At 45.0% G+C, this 26,628-nt stretch overlaps 1 protein-coding gene and 1 long non-coding RNA gene across 10 annotated transcripts in view; both read right to left on the bottom strand.

Moving 5' to 3' along the window:
* Nucleotides 1-5,664, bottom strand: part of TMCC1 (transmembrane and coiled-coil domain family 1) — an 84,761-nt gene extending 79,097 nt beyond the window's left edge. For 5 of the 6 annotated variants that reach the window (XM_062636028.1, XM_062636019.1, XM_062636104.1 and 2 more), the window contains exon 1: nucleotides 5,421-5,664. The gene's annotated coding sequence lies outside the window, so the exon portion shown is untranslated. Of the gene's footprint in view, nucleotides 1-4,947; nucleotides 5,022-5,420 lie in introns of those variants that run through there. The other variant, XM_062636036.1, reaches the window with a different exon arrangement.
* A 2,182-nt stretch (nucleotides 5,665-7,846) lies between these two features.
* The window catches only part of LOC134172758 (uncharacterized), a 37,525-nt gene continuing 18,743 nt past the window's right edge, over nucleotides 7,847-26,628 (bottom strand). For 2 of the 4 annotated variants that reach the window (XR_009967999.1, XR_009968002.1), the window contains 3 exons: nucleotides 9,461-9,625; nucleotides 8,279-8,378; nucleotides 7,847-8,173 (listed from right to left, as the gene is read on the bottom strand). This is a non-coding gene — a long non-coding RNA (uncharacterized LOC134172758). Of the gene's footprint in view, nucleotides 8,174-8,278; nucleotides 8,379-9,460; nucleotides 9,626-17,052; nucleotides 17,255-20,428; nucleotides 22,966-23,900; nucleotides 24,057-26,628 lie in introns of all 4 variants that reach the window. The other 2 variants (XR_009967998.1, XR_009968000.1) reach the window with 2 other exon arrangements.

Here is a 26,628-nt window from a genome sequence, read left to right as displayed (position 1 = left end):
TGCTGGTGCATCGTGGCATTAACTGCAGAAGGCACTTGGTTCCATGAAACAGCCACATCAACAGCTATTTTAAAGTGCAGTCTCGCTGAACCCTGCAGATATCCACTCCTGAGATCATCCAGTCCATCATGTTACCCTGGGGTAAGAGGACTAACAGATACACTTGATCACAATCTTGATGCAAAGCATAGACAGAACATCTCGGGCAGTGAACACAAAGGGGGTGGGGGGGAGTGAATACAAGGATGCCTCCAAATCATGAGTTTTCTTACGCCATCTCATGAGAAACACAGTTCCCTATCTGCGAAACTACTCCAAACAGAAACATCAACATCAACCAACTATTCCCTTTTCTCTAACAGGACAAAAATACACTTCTCAGGCTGTCAGTACTGAGTTCAGGGGGGCAGTAGAGTTTAACAGAACTGGCATCTTTTGGGCACTAGCCCAAAATCCGGTAACTGCTTTAAATCTGAGCTGATCCTAAAAACTACTACATGTCTTCAAGTGACTCCAGGAGTGTCATCCATGAGGCACACAAATTTTTCTTAAAAGAAAAAAAAAACAACAAACCAAAAAACAATGCTTTCACAGAATCACAGAATCCTAAGGGTTGGAAGGGACCTCAAAAGATCATCTAGTCCAACCCTCCTGCAAGAGCAGGGTAACCTAGAGTACATCACACAGGAACTTGTCCAGGCGGGTCTTGAATACCTCCAACGTAGGAGACTCCACAACCCCCCTGGGCAACCTGTTCCAGTGCTCTGTCACTCTCACAGTAAAGAAATTTTTCCTGATGTTCACATGGAACCTCCCATGCTCCAGTTTACACCCATTGCCCCTTGTCCTATCACTGGACATCACTGAAAAAAACCTAGCTCCATCATCCTGACACTCACCCTTTACATATTTGTAAACATTGATGAGGTCACCCCTCAGTCTCCTCTTCTCCAAGCTAAAGAGTCCCAGCTCCCTCAGCCTCTCCTCATAAGAGAGATGTTCCATTCCCTTAACCATATCTGTGGCTCTGCGCTGGACTCTTTCAAGCAACTCCCTGTTTTTCTTGAACTGAGGGGCCCAGAACTGGACACAATATTCCAGATGCGGCCTCACCAAGGCAGAGTAGAGGGGGAGGAGAACCTCTCTTGACCTACTAACCACACCCTTTCTAATGCACCCTAGGATGCCATTGGCCTTCTTGGCCACAAAGGCACATTGCTGGCTCATGGTCGTCCTCCTATCCACCAGGACTCCCAGGTCCCTTTCCTCTTCACTACTGTCCAGCAGGTCAGCCCCCAACCTGTACTGGTACATGGGGTTGTTCTTCCCCAGATGCAAGACTCTACACTTGCCCTTGTTAAATTTCACCAAGTTCCTCTCCGCCCAACTCTCCAGCCTGTCCAGGTCTCGCTGAATGGCAACACAGCCCTCTGGTGTGTCAGCCACTCCTCCCAGTTTACTATCATCAGCAAACTTGCTGAAGGTACATTCCGTTCCCTCATCCAGGTCACTGATGAAAATATTAAACAGCACCGACCCCTGAGGGACTCCACTAGTCACAGACCTCCAGCTAGATTCTGCCCCATTGCTTTCTTAGACTGTTTCAAGTCAAGCAGACTCCTTAAGGAGGAGACGCTCACCAAGATGTTAAACCAACACTAAAACAAAACTCACTGAATTCTTTTCTTCCAAAAACTGGAAATGCACCTGAAGCATTTAAAGGGCTTTTGTAAACCAGAACCAAAACATAACTCTTCAGTACAATAAACCATCTGAAAACCAACACCCACAGCAAAAAGCATGGCCAGCATGGAAGCTGCTCTGCAGACAGCAAGCAGCAGCGGTGACAGACTTCCCATCCCCACCATTTGCAACAAGCCCTCACTTCTGCACCACAGGACACTCTGCAGACCACACAGTCAAACTTCCCACAGGTATTCAACGCAGACTAAGGTGTTCTGGTTAAGGCTAAACATCCAAGTTCATGCTCCTTCCCAGCAAAGAACTGAATGTTAATCAATGGCCAAGTCAGATCAGCCTGCACTTTCCCCTAGCAAGGACAAAGGCAAATCCCACTTCTGAGACCCACTCCTAGAGGAGCATGAGAAGATGGACATGCAGGGGGTTTGCAGCAAGCTGCAGTTCCCATGTCACAGCACTGGCACAGGCAGGTTCAGCCAGCAACACATCTCACTGCCCCATCTTTAACAGGATGAAAACAAACAGTGGTGCAGCACAAACAGCATCCCAGATCCACCAGGAATGCTGAAGACCAGAGCTAGAGGTTATCCCAACTGAAAGCCAACATGGCAAAGGATTGCAGTACCACACACCTTGAAGAGACTGCTTTCCAACAGCACTTTCACCTTCCTAATCAGTCAGCCATTACTGGGCTGAAACAGGTAAGTTCAGTCATAAGTTGCTCTTTTCTCATTTCCAGTTTTAACCATTATTCAGGCTCAGACTCATGGTAACACACTCACTGCTCTTTACAGACAACTGATACAAGTCCTTAACTACTACAACCCACTACAGGACAAGGTGCTTGTTCAGTGCTCTCCCACAGGCAGTGATTTGCAAACACTATGGTGTTTATGGTGCCTATGGGTGCAGTACTTCAGTTGATCAAAGAAAAGGCCAGTCTTTTTGCTCCAAGCTAGTATACCTTGGAATCATGAAACATTTATTTGCTAAAAGGATAATCACCGTGGCAACTTGCTTGCAGGAAAATAACAGCCAACAACTCCAGAACAAAGACAGATCCCTGAGGAATTCTTTAAGGGAGACCAACCAGCTCACACAAATCTGAAAAATACTCAAATTTGCCAAATTTATTTCTGAAGAAGCTGTAATTAGGCATCTGCAAACTTAGCACAGTCCATCACACAAGTTGAAACAATGGCACTACCACCCATCTCAACATCTGGGTGCCCTTTATGTTCTCTGACACTCAAGATACCCTATAAGGCAGGTTAGGGCAATGGTCCCCAATGTACACAATTTCGCCTTACAGACCATTTCCTTAAATCAAAAGAAAACTTCACCTTATACTCCAATTCTTTGCCACTCCACACATTAGTTTTGACTTTTGGTCATGTGAATTTGAATCATGAAAATGCAGTTACTGCAAGCAACACTTCAATCATGCTTTTCATGAAGTGGAATGTTTACAAAGGTAACTCAACCTCATCTAACAGATAAGGAAATAAAGAGTAATACTTTGCTTAGGGACACACAGTCAAGGACACATGGAACCTGCATTCTTACAGGTTTTCAGAGCTACTGAAGGAGTTGCTGAATTTTCACAGGGCAGCAGTTTTTTGTGAAAATGCACACATGGAAACTTTGCTGCACTAAAATCCTAACAGAGAAATCCCCTAAACTACCACCCCTTGGTTCTCACTCTGCTTGTAGGGAAAGGACAGGAGGAGTAACCACTACACAGGTAAGGATCCCATTCTCAACCACAGCACCTCACACAAACACAGTTTACACTAGCACTGCAGATACAGTCCATTTTGCTTTCCTGCTGTAGGAACATTATTGGCAGGCTACTAAGCTAGCCAGGTAGGTAGGTTAGACCTGTGTCCCTGCAGTATCATCTCAGCCTGAGTCACCGGAGCTCACAAATAAAAGCTTTTAAGAGAAGTATGACTGCTAAACACACTTTGGAGCAGTGGAGCACACTGAGGGTACAGTCAGGAGCTATTTTCAGACATCATCATTCTATGATTCTATTAGTTTTCCTTTCAAAAAAAAAAACCACCCCCCCCAAAAAAAAAACACAAAAAAACCCAAAACAAACAAACAAAAACTAAAAAAAAAAAAACAAAAAACAAGCAAAGACTCAGACTCATGTTTGGCTCCTTCCCACTATAACCCACAGCTAACTGTAAAACTGCCACTGCCCTAGAGTGCCAGCATGAACGCCTGTATCACAGGAAAGATAGAATCATAGAATAGTTAGGGTTGGAAAGGATCTTAAGATCATCCAGTTCCAACCCCCCCTGCCATGGGCAGGGACACCTCACACTAAACCATCTCACCCAAGGCTTTGTCCAACCTGGCCTTGAACACTGCCAGGGATGAAGCATTCACAACCTCCCTGGGCAACCCATTCCTGTGCCTCACCACCCTAACAGGAAAGAATTTCCTCCTTATACCCAATCTAAACTTCCCCTGTTTAAGTTTTAACCCGTTACCCCTCGTCCTATCACTACAGACCCTAATGAAGAGCCCCTCCCCAGCATCCCTATAGCCCCCCTTCAGATACTGGAAGGCTGCTATGAGGTCTCCACGCAGCCTTCTCTTCTCCAGGATGAACAGCCCCAACTTTCTCAGCCTGTCTTCATACAGGAGGTGCTCCAGTCCCCTGATCATCCTCGTGGCCTCCTCTGGACTTGTTCCAACAGTTCCATGTCCTTTTTATGTTGAGGACACCAGAACTGCACACAATACTCCAGGTGAGGTCCCACGAGAGCAGAGTAGAGGGGCAGGATCACCTCCTTTGACCTGCTGGTCACACTCCTTTTGATGCAGCCCAGGATACGGTTGGCTTCCTGGGCTGCGAGCGCACACTACATGTCCAAGTAGTTTACAAAAGGAGAGTCAACAGATGTTATCAGTGGACACTGGCCTCTTCTAAGTCCACACAGAAGAAGTTAGCAGACTTCCTCATTCCAGGTTTAGAATTCAATACAAAAGTACAGCTAGAAGCCTTCTGGTAAAATACAGCTGTGCAAGCTGGTGAATTTCTGTGCTGCTTAAATAGCTACAGATCTATCTTCAGCTACCTGGGTCGGACAAGGCTGCAGAGTCACAAAGCAAAGCACATCCAGCTCTGCAGAACCATACATTATAGGCAGACTGCCCTGTAAGACTGACACTTTCTAGAGCAAAAGGACCACTGTGCTATGATCTATGCACAGGAAGGCAAGCAAGACCTACTTCTTTTCCAGCCTTCACTGAAGATGCTTTCCAGTTCAAGGCAGTTTTCTCCTAACTTCATCTGAATGTTTTAGCTAACCAAATAGAGAAACCACCATTACCCCCCAGGTACATTTCAGTGACTACTTAAAGTGTCAAATGCTTTGAAGAAGAAAATCTCTACAGACATTTGGTAGCATTTAAGATCTGACTGGGTTAGCAGTGAAGGCTCAGGCCATACAGCAGTAGCCCCTCTGAAAGGAATCTTCTGAATATTCCCACAGCAGGTCCAAACAAGGTCACCCTCCGTACAATGCCGGCTGGATATTCTGGTGCTCACACAGTCCTACTGAACATATTATATCCCATTGCTTAAACTATGAATAATGGGGCAGATCAATCTGAATCTAGAAAACGTACAGCTAGAGTTCTCATCACCTGCACCAGACAGCCCCCTCCTCCCGTTTGTTATAAGGGATAGTAGGCACACCTACCTTGAAATCGCTCAGGCTAGCTTGTCTCTTTGCATAGATATGCTCACAGTATTAATCCAAATGTCTTCAACAGAGGTCTGATTTTCAAAATACTTCGAAGTATAAATTCCACAGGAAACAGTAAAGTCAGGGGAGGGACAGAGACACAAATCAACTTCTACATTCGCAGACGCCTGCAGTCAGTAGCATAGGTCACTTCCAGAGTTAATCTTGGCAACAAAGTTTCTTTGTAGAGGAGAAAGACCTGCCAAAAGTAACAATGATAGTAAAATACCCCATTAACATCAATAAGCAACAAACCAGCACCACAGATTCAGACTCTCCTTCAGAGAAAATAATTTACTTTTATTTGAAATACTGAGTTTCTGTTAGCTTTGACATAGTTAAAATCAGCAGCAGCCTCTAAAGCTACCTCATATTCTGAGTACTTTAATCCAACAAATTATCTCAAGGAGGAAAAGCCTCCAAGAATTCAGATAATGTTTGATCATAGCAGAGCATATAACACTATGCCACACCACAGAGTGCCTTGTTTCAGACAAAATTTCCCAGCTTATTAGATGCCTTGGTGTACTCTGCATATCTTCACACAGAAATGCTTGTGTGAGCAGTGTCACACCAAAAAAATTAAGCTGCTGTCCAAAACGAGGGACACAGAGAGCAATAAAAGTCCAGCACAGCACAAATAAAAGGTACATGCAAGAAGACTTCCTGTGCAACATAAATGCTCAGGAGTATTAGTGTGCTTCTGAATTTATCCACTTTGGATTTAAATAATAAAACAATAAAACATAAACCTCTTGGGACTCTTCTATGTCTGCATTTCACATAGTATGGCAGATCAAGGTTCCAAATCAAAGCTTTTGAACGCTATGGTGATACAACCTTCTGTACTTCTGGTACAACAGTAGGATTCTTCTTTATAAATAAAAAAGGTCAGTTAGTTTTGCATCATCCTAAAATGCTCTGGAAGTACAAATGGGTTCCATTTTGCAAAAAAGACATTTAACTTCATACAATCACTTGTTTCCTCCTCTTCTCCTCTTCCCTCTGTGCCCACCTTAACACGCTCACCCATTTTTAGACTGGTGTAATTCGAGCTCACTCACCCATCGGCCCAATAATTAGTACCGACAGTAGCTCCGAAAAGGCAGCGAGAGCGGGCAAGGAGCGGTGAGGCACACACCGAGCCTCGCCTGGCTCAGCAGGCAGCGAGGTCAGATGCCGCCGACTCCGCCAGCACAAAGGACCCGCGCACCGGCAGCGCCGGTCCATAGGCTTCCGCCCACCGGTGCCGGGCTCCGCTCCTCCCGGGAGGGGCCGGCGGCCGCGGGGGCTTCGTACCTTCCGCTGGGTACGGCAGCGCCTCCGCACAGTCGGGGCCGGAGCCAGCCCCGGCACCGCCGCCAAGGCCGCGCTCCGCTCGCGCCCCCGGCCCCGGCCCGCCGGCCGCACTAGCCCCGGCAACGAGGCCCGCGAGCGCCGCCGGGACGGAACGGTGAGCGGGGCGGGCGGTCCCGAGGCGCACTAACCGAGTGTGGGCCTCGGCCCACTCCCGGGGACGGCTTGCGGCGTCCGCGCTGTGCTGCGGGACGGCGGCGTCACCTGTGTGGCTTTTGGCAGCAGCGGGGAGGGCGGCTCCGAGGGGAGCCAGCCTGGGCCGCAGCTCCGCCGGACAAGGTTCGCTTCTCGGCAGCCGGGTACAGGCCGCCCCGGTAACTGCCACGGTGCGGGCAGACCGTGAGCGCCTTCGGGCACCCAGCCCTGGGGAACGGAGCGCCCCCCGCCGCTCCCAGCACCCTGTGCGCCCTCCCGCAGCTCGCACCGGGCCCCGGTGCGGGGAGAGGCCTCGGGCGCAGCCGCCGGCCGTGCTGAGCGCGCTGTGCGCTGACAGCCCTGCGAGGTAACGGTAGCTGCCCAGACACCTCGGTGCTGGCCTTCGCTGTGCCCTCAGCCCCCCCGTGGTAGATAGCTCCCGTTTGAGTCTGTGCTGGGTGGCAATCACGGGTTCTCCATGTACTCTAAGAAGGATTAGTAGGCGGTACTGGTCTCCAATCTGGTTTGTGAAGTCTAATTTACCCTACGGAATAGTGCTTAGTGTTGTGATGAGCATACAGACACTTCTGGAATAGTCGAACTATGGTACACGTTTCAGAAGGGCTCCTTGATCAGCAGCTTCTGGTTTTCCACCATTTTCACCTAACAGTGAGTTAGACGAGGTGCTCTGAGAAGTCACCAAAGACCAGGATATTAAGACTCTGCCTCAGTGGATATGACCATCTCTCCTCATCTGCACAAGTGTCATCGAGGGTGACTCTGCTTGTGTAGTTTTAGAAGGCTGCACCCTTTCTTGAAGCTGATTCAATGAAAAATTTGCCTTGATCTGTATTTGTCTGCAGCAATTAATGTATTTAGCCACAAGGAAGTTGGAATTTATACAACTTGACTTTTATTTCAAATCAGTGCTCATTAGTACTTAAAGTTTTTCACATGAAGTTCAAGAATTTATGAACACCAGCCAGTATTTTTCGCACTCAAATCCTCTCCTTGCCCCTTCGCCCCCAGCTGTCTTGTCTTTCCCCTGTAGCTCTCCCAGGTCACACTAGTATGCCTGAAGCTAAAGCTGAGCCTGGCTGTGACGTGCTGGGGTGTACATGGAAGGCAAGAGCTGGATGCTGAATTCAAGGCACTGCCACTTGAGGTTACAGTCACAGGGTGTGCACAGGACGTGGATCCTGACATGCCAAGAAGACCTGAAGGCAGGAAATAAAATGTGGTGAACCTTTGCGACTAAAGCGAATACCCACCCCTGGCATAGTCGGCTCCACTGAGGAGTGTGATGTTGTATCCCTCCTCACCGCCTTCTTCTCTGATGCATCAGTAGTCAAACAAAGTCTTACACTTTCCAGAAACAGTTGGTCACTGTGGACTCACTGGGCGTTGAGTGATTTGCAGCATCTAGGAAATGAGGGCAGTTTATTTAAAGCCGATGGGAACTTTGTTCCTTCCCTTATCTCCTAAAAAAAAACCCAACAAACATATTGCAGAACTAGTAAGAGATCTTATAATTTCTGTTTAAACCATTTTTTCACTTTTCCTCCCTTTCAAAGCTGAATTACCAAGCATTGAGATCTTGTGTCAGCACAGGAGAACAGAAAGCGAGACTGACCAAAAGCAGTAAGCGAACCCGAGTGGCTGACTTGCCCTGGCTAACTTCAAAGCAGGTACAGCATAACAATCAGCATACGTGGTGGCATTTCTATTTAAGATGTTTATTCATGCTATTTTTCTTATTTATTAATTACAAATATCCAAGTAAGTAACAAATTGTTAGTGTTAGATCTCCAGCTGACATTAAATTTGGCTTTAAACATGTAAGTTTAGTAACTACGACATGATTAGGGTTAGATTCAATTATTAGATTCAAACTATTCAACTATTAGATTCAAAAGTTCACAGGAAATCTGTGGTTGTAGTCAACATACAGAAGTGATGAGCTGGGTAGCCAAGGAAGTAACTAGAATACAATCATCTCTCGCTGCAGGTACTGGCTATTGAAGTTTTGGCTTATTAATTATCTTCTGCCTGTATATACTTTCTCATAGGACTTTATGCAATATATGTCTACGTATTTGATCTTGTACTATGCAGGTGATCAATGTGCCAACTTAAAATCAGTTCACTCCTAGCACAGGAGAAAACCATTTGGGCCTCACTGGTCTCTGTCCAACGCAGAGGCTTGCGCCAGCACAGAGTGAATGCAAAATAAGCACAGTGGTTATTTTTCTGGGCTGGTGGCATTCAGCACAGCTCTTAATGCTCATTTGCACAGGGCAGTCCTGGGACAGGCTGTGGCTCTAAATACAATGCAGGGAGATGAAAGCTGGGCTAAAACACCAGCACAAATAGCTTGCATGGGGCTGAAACTGGGGAGGGTTTTGTGTGCTTCTGTCAATTGATCTTGATTCCTGTGGGGAGAAAACCCATCATGTGGACTGTTTACATTTATCTTTGTGTGCCTTCCTCAAAACATCACTTACACTGCCCTGGTCAGATCCTATGATGCCACCCTTGGTTTGTCAGGCAGGCCCTTCAGTATCATGAGAGTCCCCAGTCTTGTAGATATGAACCACTGTGCCTCCCTACATTTGGGGGTGGTTTTGGTCCTGTTCTTGTATAAATTTTGCTCTTTCAGTAGGGAGTTGCTGGGAAGAAACCAAGTATCTTATTGAAGACAGACATGAAATAACCTGGTGAATTGAATTGAATGTAATGGACTGATAAATTACATTCAGATTAAAGCTTAGTTCTTTAATCTCCAGTCACTATAGAAACTAACCCTGCCTGACTGCTGGGATACTATTTCAGAAGCACCAGCAGGCATCAGCTATACTTCCAGAAATGGTGAATAAAGGACATGAGCTACCCTGGGAGTTTGTTACAGACAAAAATACAAGCTCAGGAGGGCATTTCTGGTTAGAATGGTGAAAAATCTTTGCTGATCTGACTGGAAAAAATATGTCTTTTAATTCAGCACCAGCTCTCAGAGAAGCTTTACAGCAATAACCACAAGTGTTCTGTGACTCCTGAAATCTGATTGCCTTTACATTCCTTCTTGCAGAGCATCAGAAGACATGGCTACCTTACCGATGTTTCCTAGAGTCCGTGAGACATAGTTCAGTTTCGCAGTGCTCTTGCAATGAGAGAATTACTACTTTGACGTGTACCAGCAGATGTCTGGGGATAGGGTTCAGAATGATACTGGGCAAAAATAAGAGAAAAAGAATTTTTAATGGATTACAAACAATTTCCAATGTTTTGCAAGAGGTTTGGATGCCAGGCAGTTCAAGCAGGGTGAGTATGGCCTGTTTGGCCACCACTTGCAGTGAGCCTTCTGGATTAAGTGTTAGACAAGGGAATTTCCAAGGTGTTTAACTCCCAGGGTTGTAGTGACCGACCCCACCATCTCACCACTTAGACCACATCCCTTGTAGCATGGGTGAGTATGCCCTGTTTAGTCTGCTACCATCTGTCTTTGCAGGTTCCAGTGGCTCACAGACAAGGTGGACAAGGGCCCAGAGCAGATCCTGATGCCACACACCCCATGGGTGATGGGAGCTGTGAGACAGCTGCCCTTCAACTGCCTAAGCCTTGTGTGGGTGCAACCAAGCTCCCAGCATCTTCATTCTGGCAGTGTGTGCTCGCATGCCACCTGCAGCCCTCCTCTTCCCAGAGTCACCAGCTAGGAGGACTGGATGTGTCAGCGACAGCACTCCCGCGGGTGCTCTGCAGCACGAGAGCCGAGGCACTGAAGGGCTGCCCCTGCTCACACAGGGTGGCTGCAGGGAATGGTGTGTAGGGAAAACTCTTTTTTTTTCTCTAGAAACTGTAAAAGAAGCTTTTTCCTTTGAGGGTAGTGAGACCTCTTTTCTGCATGCAGTGAGTGTAGTTTCATGCCTAATACTGCATGCATAAAGAATAATTCCACTTATTCATGCTTGCAATTTTGCAAGCACAAAATTGGGCATGTACATTTGAAATATGCAGTGAGGTAATGCATGCTGAAAGACAGGAGAATAAATTTAAAGCTGTTTAAGTTAAATAAATTACTGCTCTCTGACAAATTCCAGCCACACCAGCAGTTGCCCAAGAGCAGGAAGAAACTGTGTCCATTCTTTGAAAATAAGAAATAAAGCAGAACATTGAGCCTTGACTGCAAATACAGTAGCAGCAGTCATAACAACACTGCTTGTGCTGTCATGGCAGGAATAAAAAATGCTGAGCTGCAAAGCTTACCATTAAAAAAAGGGGAAGGGGAAGAAAGCGTTAGCTGGCAGGGCTTAACTGAAAACAGGCCATCAACTTGGAAGTGTAGAAAGCAGGACAGGGGTCAGGAGTTTGCTAAGAGGATTTTTACAAACACACATGTGATGTCAGTGCTCTCATGCAAAATGACACCTGTTAATCAGGTAAATCTGGAAAGACGGGATAATGTAGGAGAGAAAATTCTCTGAGACTGTTCCACTGGAAGCTATGAGACAGCAAGACCCAAACACCAATTCAGACAGAGACCGAGTCCTCTCAGATCAGGGTTTGGGGCAGGACTGAGCCCTAGGAAAGACTGCCAGGAAGTCAGGACTCTTAAGTCATCTGTGGACTGAACCCACAGAATGAACTTGTCTGACATGTCAGGTACCAGATGCTATGGGCAAACTAGGTTAAAACTAACTGGGATTGAATTTTGCAGCTAGTATCTATACCTCTAATTCATACCTGTGCAACTCAGGTTTCAGGGAAGGGAGTTGTGTTGTTTTCAAGAATGCAATGTCAGACACACTGCAACAAAGATCCTGTTAGTCCCTGTGTTTATCTGGATTCTTCATGACTTACAATGTCAAATACTATTAGGGGTTCTGGACGGCTCTGTTTGGGGGTTTACAGTATAAGAACAGCCTTCAGGAACTTGGTTTACAGAATTTTCTAACTAAAAGGCTTGATATGGCACAATGGGTTAAGTAACCAAAACTACTACATCACTTTGAAAATGCAGGAGTAATGCAAGTAATGCAATTGGCTTGTTTCACCAACGAGTTAAAGCCACGCTCCAAGTATAACTGCTGGGTTTCCAGCTGAGCTGAGCATTGCTTCCCATACCCATTAGGGCACAGAAGTCATCCACAAACCATGGAGTGTGATGTGCCCAGCTACAAAGCAAAGAGGAGTGCTGCAAACTGTGGAGTGTTCACTGTAGAGCAATGAGACTCTTTCACTGTGTTGTAAGCAAACAGATTTCCCATAAACTCTGCCAGCAAGTGGCTTCCTTAGGCCCTGAAGTCAGCACCGACCTTCAACTGCAGAAAACATTTTCTCTTCTTCACTTTTGTTCCTCGTGGCTCACAAGTAGAGAAAAGCCTTCCAAGGAGCAGGAAAAAACACACCTTTCATTGGCAAACATGCTCTTGGCTCCCACCTCTATGTCAAAGGAGGAGGAAAGGACAGTGATGCCAAGGTTGGCTCTGAATGGTTGCAATGGCTTGAAATGTCCCTAAAAGGTACAATCCATCCAGTTTCAGTGTATCAGAAACACTTGATCCAACCTGGGGCATATCAGAGCAATAGCATATTGCTATTGGGTATTGAAGGGTTTGTAATTTGATTTTCTGCCTTCTGTGACTAAATTGCTGCATCTTTGCTCTTGTGGTCCAGAAATCCTAGGGAGCCTTCAATGAAATTACAGCTTGTTTTAACTTGAAGGGTGCACTTTACTGCCTGGATATTGGTGTAATGCAATAATATGATGAAAAATACTGTACTTTCATTTGCAGAGTGCTCAGTCTCTTGTAAGTGCTGCAGTTCAGCCAAAGAAGCTAATAAAAATAATCAAGGCAAACAGTAACAAAATTGTAGCATTTCTATGTGGCATTTCCAAGCAAGTCAGGCTCATGTCATTGCTCTTGAGGTAGACAAATATGATCAACCCCCTTTGCCAATGGAGATTCTGTATTAACACACACGGTGTTGAGCTGAAGGAAAGTCTGAGCCTCTCACAAACACCGATGCCTCTGGCTTGTGGCTATGCCAGGTACCATCCATGTGCCGTCCTCTAAAACAGCAGAGAGGATAGCAACCAACCAGCTGAGTACCTGAGAAAACTTAAAGAATTTTCCAAGGAAGTTATTCTGTGTCCTTTCCATTAGAGGATGTTGACGGAGCAATGCGTTAGAGGGCTGCTCTCTGCTTGTGTGTTTCTCTGGCTTCAACAGAATTACAGCAACAAACCAATCAATGGATTATTAGGCTCAAGTCGCTCTTGGCCCCACATCTCACCCCTCTGGACGGGCAGCCTGAGCCTCTGCCATACCAACCATTCCGCACAGTTCTGTGTCACCTGCAAACTTGCTGTTCGCCTCCCTGAGCAGCCGGACCCCGCTGACCAGCCGGGTTTCCGCCTACAACACGCAGCAAAACTCATGCGTTCCTCCCTGTGTGCCAGGATGACCTCATCTTCCCATCCAGTCAAGTCCAGACTCGGCAAAATCAGCGCAGAGTACTTAGGAGGACACAGCGCTCCCCACGCTGTTACCTGAGCTGCATTACGCCCGCCTAGGTAGGGCAGTGCCTCCCGGATTTCCAGTGCGGGGACTCGGAGGCACAGAGCACGGGTCCAGTTCAGCGCAACGCTCAGCACCCGCTGCCAGCGCGGACCCCGTCATGGCCCCGCAGCTCGTCCGACGGGCGGCCTTCGGGGGGCTGCAATGAAAATCCCCCCTTGGTGGGGCGGAGCTGCTGCCGCAAGGGGAGTGCGAACACCGCAGCTGACCGCCTGCCGTCTCCTTTTCTTACCCTCCAGTGCCACCTCCTGCCGCCGTCCCATCGCTGCAGCCGGGCTGACAGGCCCAGCCCCACGCTCGCTGCTCCAGGGCCGAAAGCTGCCCAGTGCCAGCTCCCCGCGGCCCGCTGGGCCCGCAGGCCTCTTGCCCGCTGCCGTGTGCAGGAGACTGCGAGAGCCCACCGCCGGGACCGCGCCATCCCCACGCCGCAGCCGCGGGCCGAGGAGCCCCCCGTGCCGGTGCTGAGGCCGCAGCACCAGCGAGCGTGTGCCCGGGGAAAGCCAAGCCCTGGAGACAACGGGCAGATGCTGTGCTGTGGCCTGCCCACTGCTGGCGTTCAGATAGAACAAATTCACAGAACCACAGAGTGGTTTGTGTTGCAGAGACCTTAATGCTATGGGGCCACTACAAAGTTGGACTGAACCCATGTGAACATAGACACACAGAATCCCAGACTGGTTTGTGCTGGAAAAGACCTTAAAGCTCCCCCAGCTCCAACCCCTGCCACAGGCAGGGACATCTTCCACTAGAGCAGCTTGCTCCAAGCCCCTGTGTCCAACCTGGCCTTGAACACTGCCAGGGATGGGGCAGCCACAGCTTCTCTGGGCACCCTGTGCCAGCGCCTCAGCACCCTCCCAGGGAAGAGCTTCTGCCTAAGAGCTCATCTCAGTCTCCCCTCTGGCAGGTTAAAACCATTCCCTCCCTTGTCCTGTCCTTACATCCCTTGTCCAAGGCCCCTCTCCAGGTTTCTTGCAGCCCCTTCAGGCACTGGAGCTGCTCTAAGGTCTCAAGCCCTAGGGACACTCCGGTATTTCATCTCAGCGGCTCACGCTGGTAACGGCCGGTGACGCCGGTGCAGCGGGTCGGTGAGTCCCCACACCCGTAGGGGGGCGCTCTTGCTCCGCGCCACAGAGACCGCAGCAGGCGCGCAGCTGGGCACGTGCGCGGGGGCGCGGCCGCTCCCGTTCCAAGCGGAGCCGCGCAAGGCACGCGCGTTGGCGCCCCCGCCGCGCGGAGCCCCGCGGGAGGGAGCAGCGGGACCCGCCCGTCCGGCCGCGCCAAAGGGAAGAAGCATCAAAGCAAGCATCTAAGAGAGAAACCCGCCTCGTCCTCGGGGCCCCGGCCCGGGACGGCGGCTTTGCGCCGCGGGCAGCTCGCGGGCTGGCTGTGCTGGCAGTCCTTCTGCAGCAGGCACCAGCTAACAAATGACGCGTGCGGGACAGGCCCCTGCTGCTGTGAGCAGCCTGCACAGCGCAGCACACCTCCGTTAGAAACCGACAAACCTGACTTACTGGCTCGCAGATACCGCATGAGCTGGTTCAGGGAAGACGGTGAAGTACCGACTAGCATAGAGCATATTCTCTTTGAGAGACTGCTGGGTGTAGGCTCTGCTTTGGCTGTACGGAGCAAGCTGAATATTCACAATCTGCCTACAAGCACAGATCAGGTTGGAAAAAAAAAGAAATGCAAGAACTCAGGAAGTCCTTGTTTTCTGCTTTTTCCCCCCATCCTCTATTTTAACTGTGCATATGAAAGAGGACAAGGGAGTAAGACTGGCTTGAGAACAGCATTGTGCATGCTGTGTGCCTTGATGTGTAGAGTATCTGAAAGATACTGAACTGAAAGATGGTCTGAGGCAAGCTGGACTTTGTGATGAATGCAGATTACAGAGTACAGATCTTGGTGGAAACATCTGAATTTGCGGTATTTTAACCCAGAATTAAAATTACATCCTGCAGATAGATAGGACAGCTCAGGGCACCTTGCTGCCACTCTGTGTCTGCAAGCAGCAGTAACGAAATTCCCTTCTGTAAAAGACAAGGTCCTCATATAAAGGCTTTAGGGAACCACCGGTGGTTGTTCCTACAGCATTTATAGGCTAAATAAAGATGTGCTCAGAACCCTCTTTTTAAAAGCTGTGCACCCCATTTTCAGCCTCACTCAGTTTACAGCACCAAGTTTTAGAATACTTAACAGGGTCCTATTACCTTTGATGTACTCCAGTAACCAGTGCTGTAACTGATAACGTTATAAGAACAGAGGGTGGGATCAGTGTGCTGGATCAAGCACAATTCTTGACTCACAGTTAAGTCATGTAATACAGATCTACTTGCAGTTTTTTTTAAGTATACCTTAAAATGTTGCTCCTGTGCTGGCAAAGTAATTTGCCAGCACAGGAAACTGCTCATTCATAATACAGCAAAGAGAACTCCTTGTAGTTTTGTTTAAATTTATTCCAGGGCCCACAGCAGATGTGGCTGACACTTCGGAAAAGATAAAGTATTCAAGTATTTTTGTGTCAACATTATAAGGACAAAAATGCCTCCTGGGTCAGATACGAAATATATCCTGTAGGGACCGACATCATTATGGAGCTGTTAAAGAACACAGTTTGCCTTTACTTAATTCAAGAGAAAACACTCAGAAAGCAGCAGCAGGAAAGGGGTTGTGGGATCATGTCATTGAGGGAGCACCTGAGCAAAACCTGACATACCCAAGTTCTATGTGAATCCACCCCCCCACCACCACCACCAAGGGAAAGCGAGAGATGTCTGCAGAAGCTGTCTGCAGCTTTATGGCAGGTTCTGTCAGTCTTCCATACTTGGCTGACTCCTACCTAGTCTTGTCACTGTTCCTGGGAAGAGCTGCAAGCACCAAATAGACATGATCTCTAGCAGGATGATCACAGAGCAACAGGAGATTGCCATAATGGTTCATTTTGGAGGCAGAGAAACACAGACTTCTACCCTTGCAGTTTTATTTCACAGAAATGGGTCAGAACTTAACGAGTGTGCTGCAGTTCCAAGTGCTAGCTCTTTCCAGGTAGGAATATCATGCAGGAGACCTGTTCCCTGAAGTCCACTCTTGAGTACCTGGGCAGACTGGAGAGCAGGCAGGAAACTGCCTATAATGAGGTGCTGCTGACACCTTGTCTGCCACAGCCCAGACACCTTAGTAAGAAAACTGATGAATGCATCAGAAATGTGTACATATGGAGGGGAAATATATTTAGAACAACAGCTGTCTGGGTATCAGTTGACACCCAAATTCTAATTACAGATGCTGTACATCCAATGCTTCACCTTGTGGCCTGGCTGAGACCTAAATGAGTGTGAAGTGGCTGATGGCATTCCCACCATCACAGCAAATTATTCCATTGGTCTCCTGATGAACAGCAGGTGATGCAGAGGTGCCGAGGCATGACAGGAACACAAGGCAGGAGGCCATGGAAGACATTATTGATCCAGTCACTGGAATAAGATGTTCCAGAATAATTATGATCAACCACAGGGTTTACTTACTCAGGAACAAGGGATCAATACTCAAGCAGCCAGCTTGGGAGGAATGATTCAATGGCATAATGAATTTCTCTTTGTGACAATGAGTGCTAAACTCCCAGTTCTCATACACTGGGGGAGAAAAAACATGTTTCTTCCATTTTTCAATGTAAATAAAACTTGCAGGGTTCACCATCATTCTGAGGATGCATGCAGAAAATCAAGTCTGTGGAGGAGACAAAATGGTCTCAAGCAGGTGAGCACAGTGTACTCCTTTGTGTTTCTCAGAGACTCAGTGCTTTCAGGATTGACAAGGGAAGTACAAAGCCCATGTATACTTCCCCAGCTCTACTTACTGCTAAGAACCTTTATGAGATCATTTTGAATGTTCTCACAAGAAGCAGAACACTATACATGGAGCACTTCAGGCAAAATGCTGGAAGGAAGGACTATAATGATGAGGTTGTAAATTTTAAAGACTAAACCGAATAGTGTAAGTACCTATTTCATGGGACATACTAAGAAATACAGGTTCGTCAGACCTTTTGTCCTAGTGTATGTAACAAGAAATGAGGAATGTATGAAGAATGTGTGTAGAAATGAGTGTATGTAATAAGAAACGAAGAAATGCAAACTCAGATACAAGCCAAAAGCAGCAATAAAATCTATAATTTCTGCTTGTGCTGGGGGTGTGTGTGAATTGTCATTAAATAAATAACGCTTCTTCCATTTAAGAATGTTTCCTTCTATCAGCTCAGTATATAAGTAGCAAAGAGGGGTTCCAACTGAAGGGAATTGCTGTTTGACATTAATCCACTCTGTCAATGAGCTCCTGCAGGATCCTGAGCAAGGCTTGCAAGACATTTGCACATGCCAGCCTACACTGCAGAGTACATTCAAAAGCCTGATAAAGCGGCATGCATGCTGGGCTGTTTGAGGCGAAGGAACTAAGATATGCATGGCACAGTCAGAACTGCTTGTCACTCCTCCAAACCCAGCTCCTACCAACGCTCATTCTAGGCAGCTCTAAGTCCTACTAGGCCAGATGCTGATCTCAACTACACAAGTACAGGGTCTGAGAAATAACTATCTGACTACAAGACCTACTGGCTGGATGCGTTGTTCAGTCTTGAAGTTCATCTAATTAAAGAGACCTAATAAAATCCCTCATGTCAGTAGAACGAGGTCCAGTTATCCCATGGGGAGAGTTGGGAAAAGGGACAGATCAACACATGGGTGACACAGGCTCATGTTCCATGGCAGGCTTTTGAGGGAACTGCTGAAAACAGAAGTACTGTATTGGCCAATACTGAAACTATTCCCTTGGCAGTTAGGGTTGGCCATAGATCAGGGTTACTTTTGGAAAGGGCAAGGATGCATTTTTTTTCACTTAGACAAGGGTCTGAAGACCAGAGCAGTGGGTTGAGGCTGACTCAACTAGAAAGCACTGAATGATGGGAGTGAGCTCGTGTTAGCAACTATGAAGTTACACAATGGTTCTGCATGTTGAAAAACTTATTTCTTCTGTTGCCATTTACAACTAGTAAAAATAACTAGGAGACAATTTGTGAGAACGATCAGAATCCAGCCTTGCCTGTCCTCATCAGCCTGGCAGTTCTAGTCATGAATGCTCAGAGGACAGACACTAAAATGTTTTATTTGGGGATACATCATTTCATCAGGTTTCTTCAAGCCCTTTCACCTCCACAAAACAAAGAGTGCAGTAAATATGCCTCAAGCTTCATGATGCTGCAGCTTTGCTCAACAAGCACGTTATTTTCTGTAATGGAGTATATATATATATATACACACCTACTTGGAGTCCCAGATTAAAACTATCATTTACTCCAAGTGCTATGTAGTGCAGGCACCTTCTTCACATAATTGAAGATGCTTTATGAAATCAAAGCAGCAAGTACATAAAGAAATAGTTAACACAGAACATAAATTATCGGTATAGCCCAAGCCATTCTCTTTATTGCTTTGTTTTACAAAGATAGCTAAATTTTTTCATGCCTCATACAACAAGCTTTTTTCCTCACTGACTTGGTCAGACATTAAGAAGATGACACAAAAGATTTTTCTGATCTCATTAAGCAAGACTTGCCAGCAGAGAAGTTTGTTCTGCATGAGGTACTGCTGTATCAATAGACAAAAGGCTGAAAGGAAACGTAACCTATCAAGGAATAAAGACGCATTTTGCAGGAACAATGTGTTGTCATTAGGTATAATTGGGCAAATGGTGGTGTGATCCTAAAAGCCTCAGTTGATCATATTCCCTTGAGTGCATTATCCAATTAGGAAAAGGTGCATTGGATACGCCTTGCTTCATTGTGCTGCTGAAGTGGAGAGCAGGTGTGAGAAAACAAACAAGTTTGTAATCCTTGCTTTGCAAATCAGTTCTTAATCACTTGGGCTCTTATTTCCATACCAGATTTAAGTTTTCGATATTTATGAGAGCAATTTGGCAGCAACTTTTCTGTGGCTCAAATGAGTAAGAGGTCCAAGAGATTTTTATTTTTTTTTAAGGCTTTTAATTACTACAACTAGTGCATATGGTTTATTTCAGGTCAGAACCAGTAGCTGTAATGAGACATCCAAGCAAAAAAGATTGGATGAAGCCCTGCTGAAAATGTGAGCCACACAATGTGGATAATGTATAGTTTCACCATTTCTTCTCTCGCTGCATGAGTATACAATATACAAGTATTACAACAGTAAGACCTTGGTATATAATGCCCAACTCGTATCTTCCATTCCTGTTAAGAAGTCACTTCTACCCCTGCATTATTTCATACAGCTACCATCACTATTAGGATAAAAGTGGAAGAAGCCTACTGCCAGGATATTCACATGTTCACCTTTCAATTATGCTCAGTCTTTGGGACCACAGTCCATGTATCTGGCTGGTTATGGTGCAGGAGACATCTGTTTCAACAGATGTTCAAAGGAAGCCAAAGGGTAGGAGGATAGGCATTGGGATGAAGGCAAGCTTTTGCTAAGTCTGTTGACTAGAAAATTCCATTTGAGTGGGAGAGAAATAGACATTGTCATGTATTGCCACTGTGGCTGTTTTAATTTTTCTCTTCTAAGACATTTTTGTTGAAGAGTGTTAATGGTTTTGAGCAAAATACACCACACATCTTGTGCAATGCTAGAGACAAGGGATTGGATTTGATGGACCACTGGTCTAAGACAGTACTGTATGACAAGCTGTGCTGTGAGCTGCTGAGATTGCCAGTGGCAGCCCTACAAATTGTTCTGTAATCTCCCTACACACAAGCGAATTCCTATGCCTGCCATCCTCTGCTCAACAATTATCAAGAGCACAACACAATAACAGCTTGATTAATAAAGGAACTTTTAATTAAAACCCAAAAGAAACAGGCATTTGACCCACCAGAGAAGAAAGTGGAAAGTACTGGTTTATTCCCTAGGGGTGAATGTCACATAACAAAGTTACTGCAAAGCTGATGTTTTCGTTTCTGTGTCCACGATTCTGTCAGATTTGTGACAGTCTTTCTGCTCTCTGAAATTCTGTGTTTGAATCACCCTACAATTGCAAATGGGATGTTGTTATCAAAGTAGAAAAAGCAGTGCATGAAGAGAATTTAGAGTTTCTTCTGATAAAACAAAGATTGTTAAATAAAACAGCACTTGGCAATTGGTGTGATGTTTTCAGATGCCTGATAACAACAGCTTCAAGAGGGAGTTTATCAGCTCAGAAGAGGCAGCTCCCACACTGAACTTAGTACAGAAAAACAAAGGCACTCCAGTTTGAAAGGTAACTGTCTCCTGCCAGTACAGAGTTCTGGCTCAACAGTCACTGGCCTTGCTTGGTCACTTTGTCTGTGGATGAGGAACAGGAGAGAGCAGGCAGAAGTCTGGCTACAAACTGCCCACACGTGCTGTGACCTCTGCCAAAGAGAGAATCAGAAAAGATACTTCCTGCTGCCAACGAAAACCTGAAGGCTCCGTGAGATGTGCTCCCAATGCATCTGTTTCATTCAGCCTTCCTCCCCGCCTCAGGGGCTGAGCACTCTGCAGGGCTCATCCACATAGTCAGTGTCTGCTGTGGGGTACAGTTATTCCATGGGGTGGTGCTATCATTAACAAGTGCAACAGTTTCTCATTTGTGCAGAAACTCCTATCTAAATTAAATGCAGAACTGCTAATGAAACAATAATATTTACTCCACACTCCACTACCTTGTCATAGTTAAACCTAATTGAGTTGTGTTCCAATTCTACCTGGAAGCATCCTGAGAAGAGCAATGTCACAGGGTGGCCCCAGAGGCCCTGGAATTCTCTCTGGCAAGTGGTAATTAAATAAATGTTTGGGATCTTTCTTTTCTAAATAAGCAGGTTACAGCTGACCCTTGTCAACATAAGCAAAGATCAACAGCACGATGTGTTGCAATCCTAGAATTACTGGCACCAAGAAGCAGGTCTTACCACATCAGGATGAAGGCAGAGTAAATATTTCAGTCTTTGTCCCAGGAATGTCTAACCCTGTGCCAAGAAGTTCTGACAGTTCTTGATCTATCTGATCAGTATTCTGAGTTAGATCCACTGGGGCAACCCCTACAATTTATGCAAGCAAGAATATGGCATGGGTAGGAAAAAAGAGGAATGAGACTATATTTTTTTACAATTACTTGCAATTAGATATGACTATGCTTAATAGTGACCCAGTTGATGCTGGTCTAAAACCAGGCTGCCCCAATTCTACCCTCCCTATGCCTCCAGCTGTGTGACTCTGTTCTGTCCCTTGCACCAGCAATTAGTTCTAAAACTAATGAGTTCCTTGAACCAAGATAGTAATCTGAGAATTATCATTAACTGCTGCTTAATTACAAGGTCATAAATTGAGTATTTTCATTTTCTCCTCAGTCCCTATGCTCCCTAAAGGTAGTTTGTTCACTGTGACAGATACCCTAAGGAAAAACACTTCCCCGACAAAGAACCCTGGTGGAAATACAAGGCCTGTCACCTGGCCAAACAACCCAATGAAACTTCCTTCTTTGCTGTTTAGTGGCTGAATTAGGAAGTGTTGTCAGAGTGTTCTTATTTTCAAGTCTCGTATGACAAGTAGCAAGACTTAATTTAAAGACATCTTGTTCAGGCAGAAACACCTAAATAGTCATTGATTGTTTTTCCTTGGTTGGATGTGTGAATCTCTGAATTTAAAAGCAGAAAGTGCTTGTTATTTTTGCTCTGTCCCTGCTGCTAGACAGGCTGCAGGGCTTGTGTCAACATTGCTGGAATGAAAAATAAGAGTTGGAAGAAGTCAAGCCTAAAATTGCTCCCGAGAACCAGGAGGATTGCCACTGAATTGAGATGAAAAAGTGCAGGCCCAGTCACTTTGCTTAGTTAGAAGCATCTGCAAAGACTCTGGAGAATAATCACCTTAGAGAATATCCTCATGTATGGACATTTCACAGTAGCTCCACAGATTAGCTGCAGAGACCTGTAAAAGCCCCTTCCATCTTTATGGGCAGAAAACCATTATTATGCCAACATTTGGGAAGGTTGAAACCTAAGTGTCTCTGGAAACTGACTTCAGAAATGCTTCTCCCATCACTGGAATCTAAAAGCAAATTAAATCCTCAAATGAATGTATTATGCAGAAGTAATTAGGTCCTGAAAACAGTGAACATTAAGATGGTCATAGTGTGCTATCCATTAGAACAAGACAGAAGTGTTAAGAGCTGTTTTCCACTCACAGCAAGCATTTGTATAAACACACTTCTATGCTGCTCACATCCCCCATTCCTTGAGACAGGCAGCACAGGAATAAGGCTGATGCTTTCATGCAGCTGTGCTGATCCCCCTAACTGGAGGCTGGTGTACAGCATATAGATGGGCTGTCCACGCAGATTCCTACTCCTGGATGTTTGTCTAACTACCACTGCAGAGCAGAAACTGCAAGGCTGGTCTACAGTAATGCAGGTAAAAGGGACATTTACTCTTGAGGGAATGAACCAAATATTAATCCTTAGCTTCCATGTATAGTGACACGTTTGGCAAATATTTTGATAATTTGAAATTATAAACTGTAAATTATAGCAAATTTTCCTAGGATTCCCAAAACCATGCTATGTACATTTATTTTGGTAGCTCTTTTTAAGTGGTAGCTGTGACAAGTGCTCAGTGATTAAATATTATATACGCATTCACAAGTCTCAGGTTGAGCCTGTGTGAACGGAGATGCAATTTGACTGCCCTGCCAGGCAGGAGCTGTGCTACAGTGAAACGCCCAGGATTGCTGAATCCCTTTGCTTGGTAAGATCTGTGTGACACTGCACACCCTCATGAAGAGTGTCCTTTTAGCAGTAATCTGTAAAACATGTTTTAAGTGGTAAGGTTGGTTAAATTCACATTTGATTGCCATTTTATTTTGCATCTTATTAATTTCTCACAGTTTTATTCAAATTGAATTATTACTATTTGGATGAACCTAATAATCAGTTTTTAACGCCTGCTGAATGGTCTTGCCTGATGACTGTGACCTGGGGGCTAGATTCTGGAAAGAAATGCCACTGAACTGAGGAGTTGCTGTTGTTGACCAGATAGACAGAAAATTTACTCGACTGGCCCAGAAAGTATTAATAGACTATTTCCTAGTCATAAGCAAAAACCAAAACAAAACACCCAAACCGATCTTTGAGTATCGCCCTATTTAATCTTATATCTTCATTTAAAAAAAAAATCAGGTAAATTCATCCATACTGTAACTCCACTGAAATTATTGCCTCAACTCCAACCCTGATTCAGTCTTGAACCTGAAATTAAGGGAGTATTGATAGGGTGAAATCTGGTTTTGCTGGGCTATCAAACATCGCTGCTGCCAATTTAAAATGGAAGATTTACCAATTGCTGTAGCATCCAGTGAACATTCTTCAATGAGATTTCTTTGTGAGGAAACTTCTTCCAGAATCTTCAAAACTTCACAAAACTGTTAGTTTATTAGCACCACTATAACAAAACTTTCTTTTCAGACTAAATGTCGACTTCATTTTTTAGCTTCTGTATTGCAGAAAAAATAATAGGCAGTCACTTCATGAGTCATTTGTTTATCTCAGTGCCTTTGCAGCACGGATGTGATCAAGGACATTAATGTATTTTCTGAAGCAGAAAAACATTAAATAACCAAAGACCTTTAGCAACCTCTAGCGATATCAAACGAGATAATACAACATCACTCATTTAACTTGATCTTTTCACTTGAGTTTCATGGAGATAGCACCTAAACTCTGATAAAATCACAGACTTACTCTAGCTCTGTACTTCCTCTAGCTCTGTACTTCCTCAAGGGCTGAAGCTGATTCACATGCTGTAATAGGACTCTCTTTCCACTCTCACACCCAGAAAGAGGGGACCATTGTTCAGACATACCTGGCACCTAGAGGCTGACACTGTTACATGCATTGTCAGATCTTCAGAAGACAAAAGTGCCAAGACAATGAGTACTTCAGCAAACCTGGCTACCTCATCTATATCTAGATGGGAAAGAGAAACCTTTGAAAATTTCATGACATAACTGTCAATTTGTGGTCATTAATCTGTTTTTAATTTTTTATGTTGTCAATTTGCCAGGCAGTTGCAAACTCTGAACAATAGAAATTAGTGGTAACAAAGCTGTTGTAGTCCTGCACACTGCTAAAATATAATACTAGGAAGGTCCAAACAATAACACCATGTAGTCACAAGTCTGAAGCAGGAAGCCTGAATAAGCCATGATTTATTTTGTGATCAGATGCTGGTTTACCTTGTGAGGTCCCCAAACTCTCTACTACAATCCATCACTGACCTTGTCATTAAGTGGTCTGCACCTACCAAAGAGTAAGACTTAATAACTTTGCAATTTAAGTCTGCTATGATTTACTGTGTGATCAGATACTGGTTTACCTCAGAGGTTCCCATCACTGATAGAAGCAAACTTCTGTTGGAGATGAGAGATGCTCAATATAACCCAGTTCCAGCTGAACTATGCAACACACTCACGGATGTGGGTATCGTTAACTTGGTATCAGTTTAGCACTGTTTTTGGGTTCCTCCTTAACAGGCTGTACTGACCAGTGCTATCTATGTACCTTCAAGTAAAGTGCTACATGCCTTCTTCCCTCCTATGCAAGTATGTATTTATACAGCTACTTTGCTCAGTACCTGGCATCATACAGAACTGAAAGTGATTCTAATGAAGATGGAGTTACTGTTTTTCAATAAAGCACAAGTAGTTGTAAAAGGTCAGTAAGATTTACTGTGGTGTTGGCTTAGAGATCACTTGTTATTCAAATGACAAAGGTACTGTGTTTATAAAGTACAGCGGGAGATCAATGGCACTGTTTATCAGGAAATCCTTGGCATTTCCATCATTTCTCCGTGCAATAAAACTTGAGCTTTGCTCACTCAACATGAGCTGTGGAGGCTCAGAAAGAATTACAAGTTATTGCTGAGATCTTCCAGAAAGTATTTTAAAAAGTCTATCAGCATCTTGTTCTTGATAAGCCATTTCAAATGCCAAAATGGTGGCTCACATTTTTTAATAAGCTACAAAGATGTAGTGCTATGAAACGTTTAACTCCACATCTCCCATGATGCTTCTGAATCAGTCATGGAAATGAAGGTCTAAAAAATTTCTAAGAATATTTTCTTACGTTTAATAGTTGCTTTATTTCTTTTGTAACAGTTTCTAGATCTACAAGCATCTTCTAGGTGACCTACAGATCATCACCGAGCAAGTTTAACAAAGGGATTGATTTCATCAATGAGTTTTCCCTTTGAAGTTGTTCTAAACCCTGCATTGTCTTGTACCACAAGCTGAAAATCACCAATGCATTATAGCTATCTCTGTGTTCAAGGATATGAAGACCATCACTAGACATTCCAGGAATGCATTCAAAAATTCCATCATACCATATAGGTGCCAACACAGAATGTTTCAAATATGGTTACAGCTATAGACAAGGAAATAAAAGACATCTGGAGGAGAAAACTGCTTATTATTGGTTCGTAGAAAGAATCATGTGAAACTGCTCACTTAACAGGACAGGCAACAACATCATCATTTGTGGGCCAAGAAAAGTGTTCATACTACAAACAGTCCCACCAAAGCTTCACTGGAGTCCAATCAAACACAACTTTTCTACTTACCATTTTCTTGACTTAAATTTGCACACCAGGCCCACTGGGCTTGGTGAATTCCACATGCTTCCTAAAAAAACTCCAACCCAACTATTAACAACACTTTTGACTTCTTTTGTCACGATCTGAGACTTTCAAAGCACGTCACAAGCATATAAAGTCACTGTAGTGTATTACTATCACTTATTTGTGGATAGGGAACACAAACCTCAATTATTCAAGGGTCCACCTAATTTCAGGTACCATGTATGAAAAGCCTCACTTTATAACTACAGTTGGAATTCTGCGTTAATGAACCATTAAGAGACACAGAGCAATTCACTGAGAGAGACAGAAATAGAATACAGTTGTCCCAGTTTTCAGACTCCATTCTAACCAAATGACCATGTGGCCTCTCAGCTTGGTGCTTAAAAATATACCAGCTGCTGCAGTTTGCATCTGCAAACCATTCTCT

Source organism: Pezoporus occidentalis, unplaced genomic scaffold, assembly GCF_034315485.1.
Source record: "Pezoporus occidentalis ecotype Australia unplaced genomic scaffold, CSIRO_AGI_Poc_V1 ctg114, whole genome shotgun sequence".
Classification (NCBI taxonomy): domain Eukaryota; kingdom Metazoa; phylum Chordata; class Aves; order Psittaciformes; family Psittacidae; genus Pezoporus; species Pezoporus occidentalis.
Note: the sequence above shows the minus strand (reverse complement) of the source record. Positions and strands in the feature narration are given on the sequence as shown.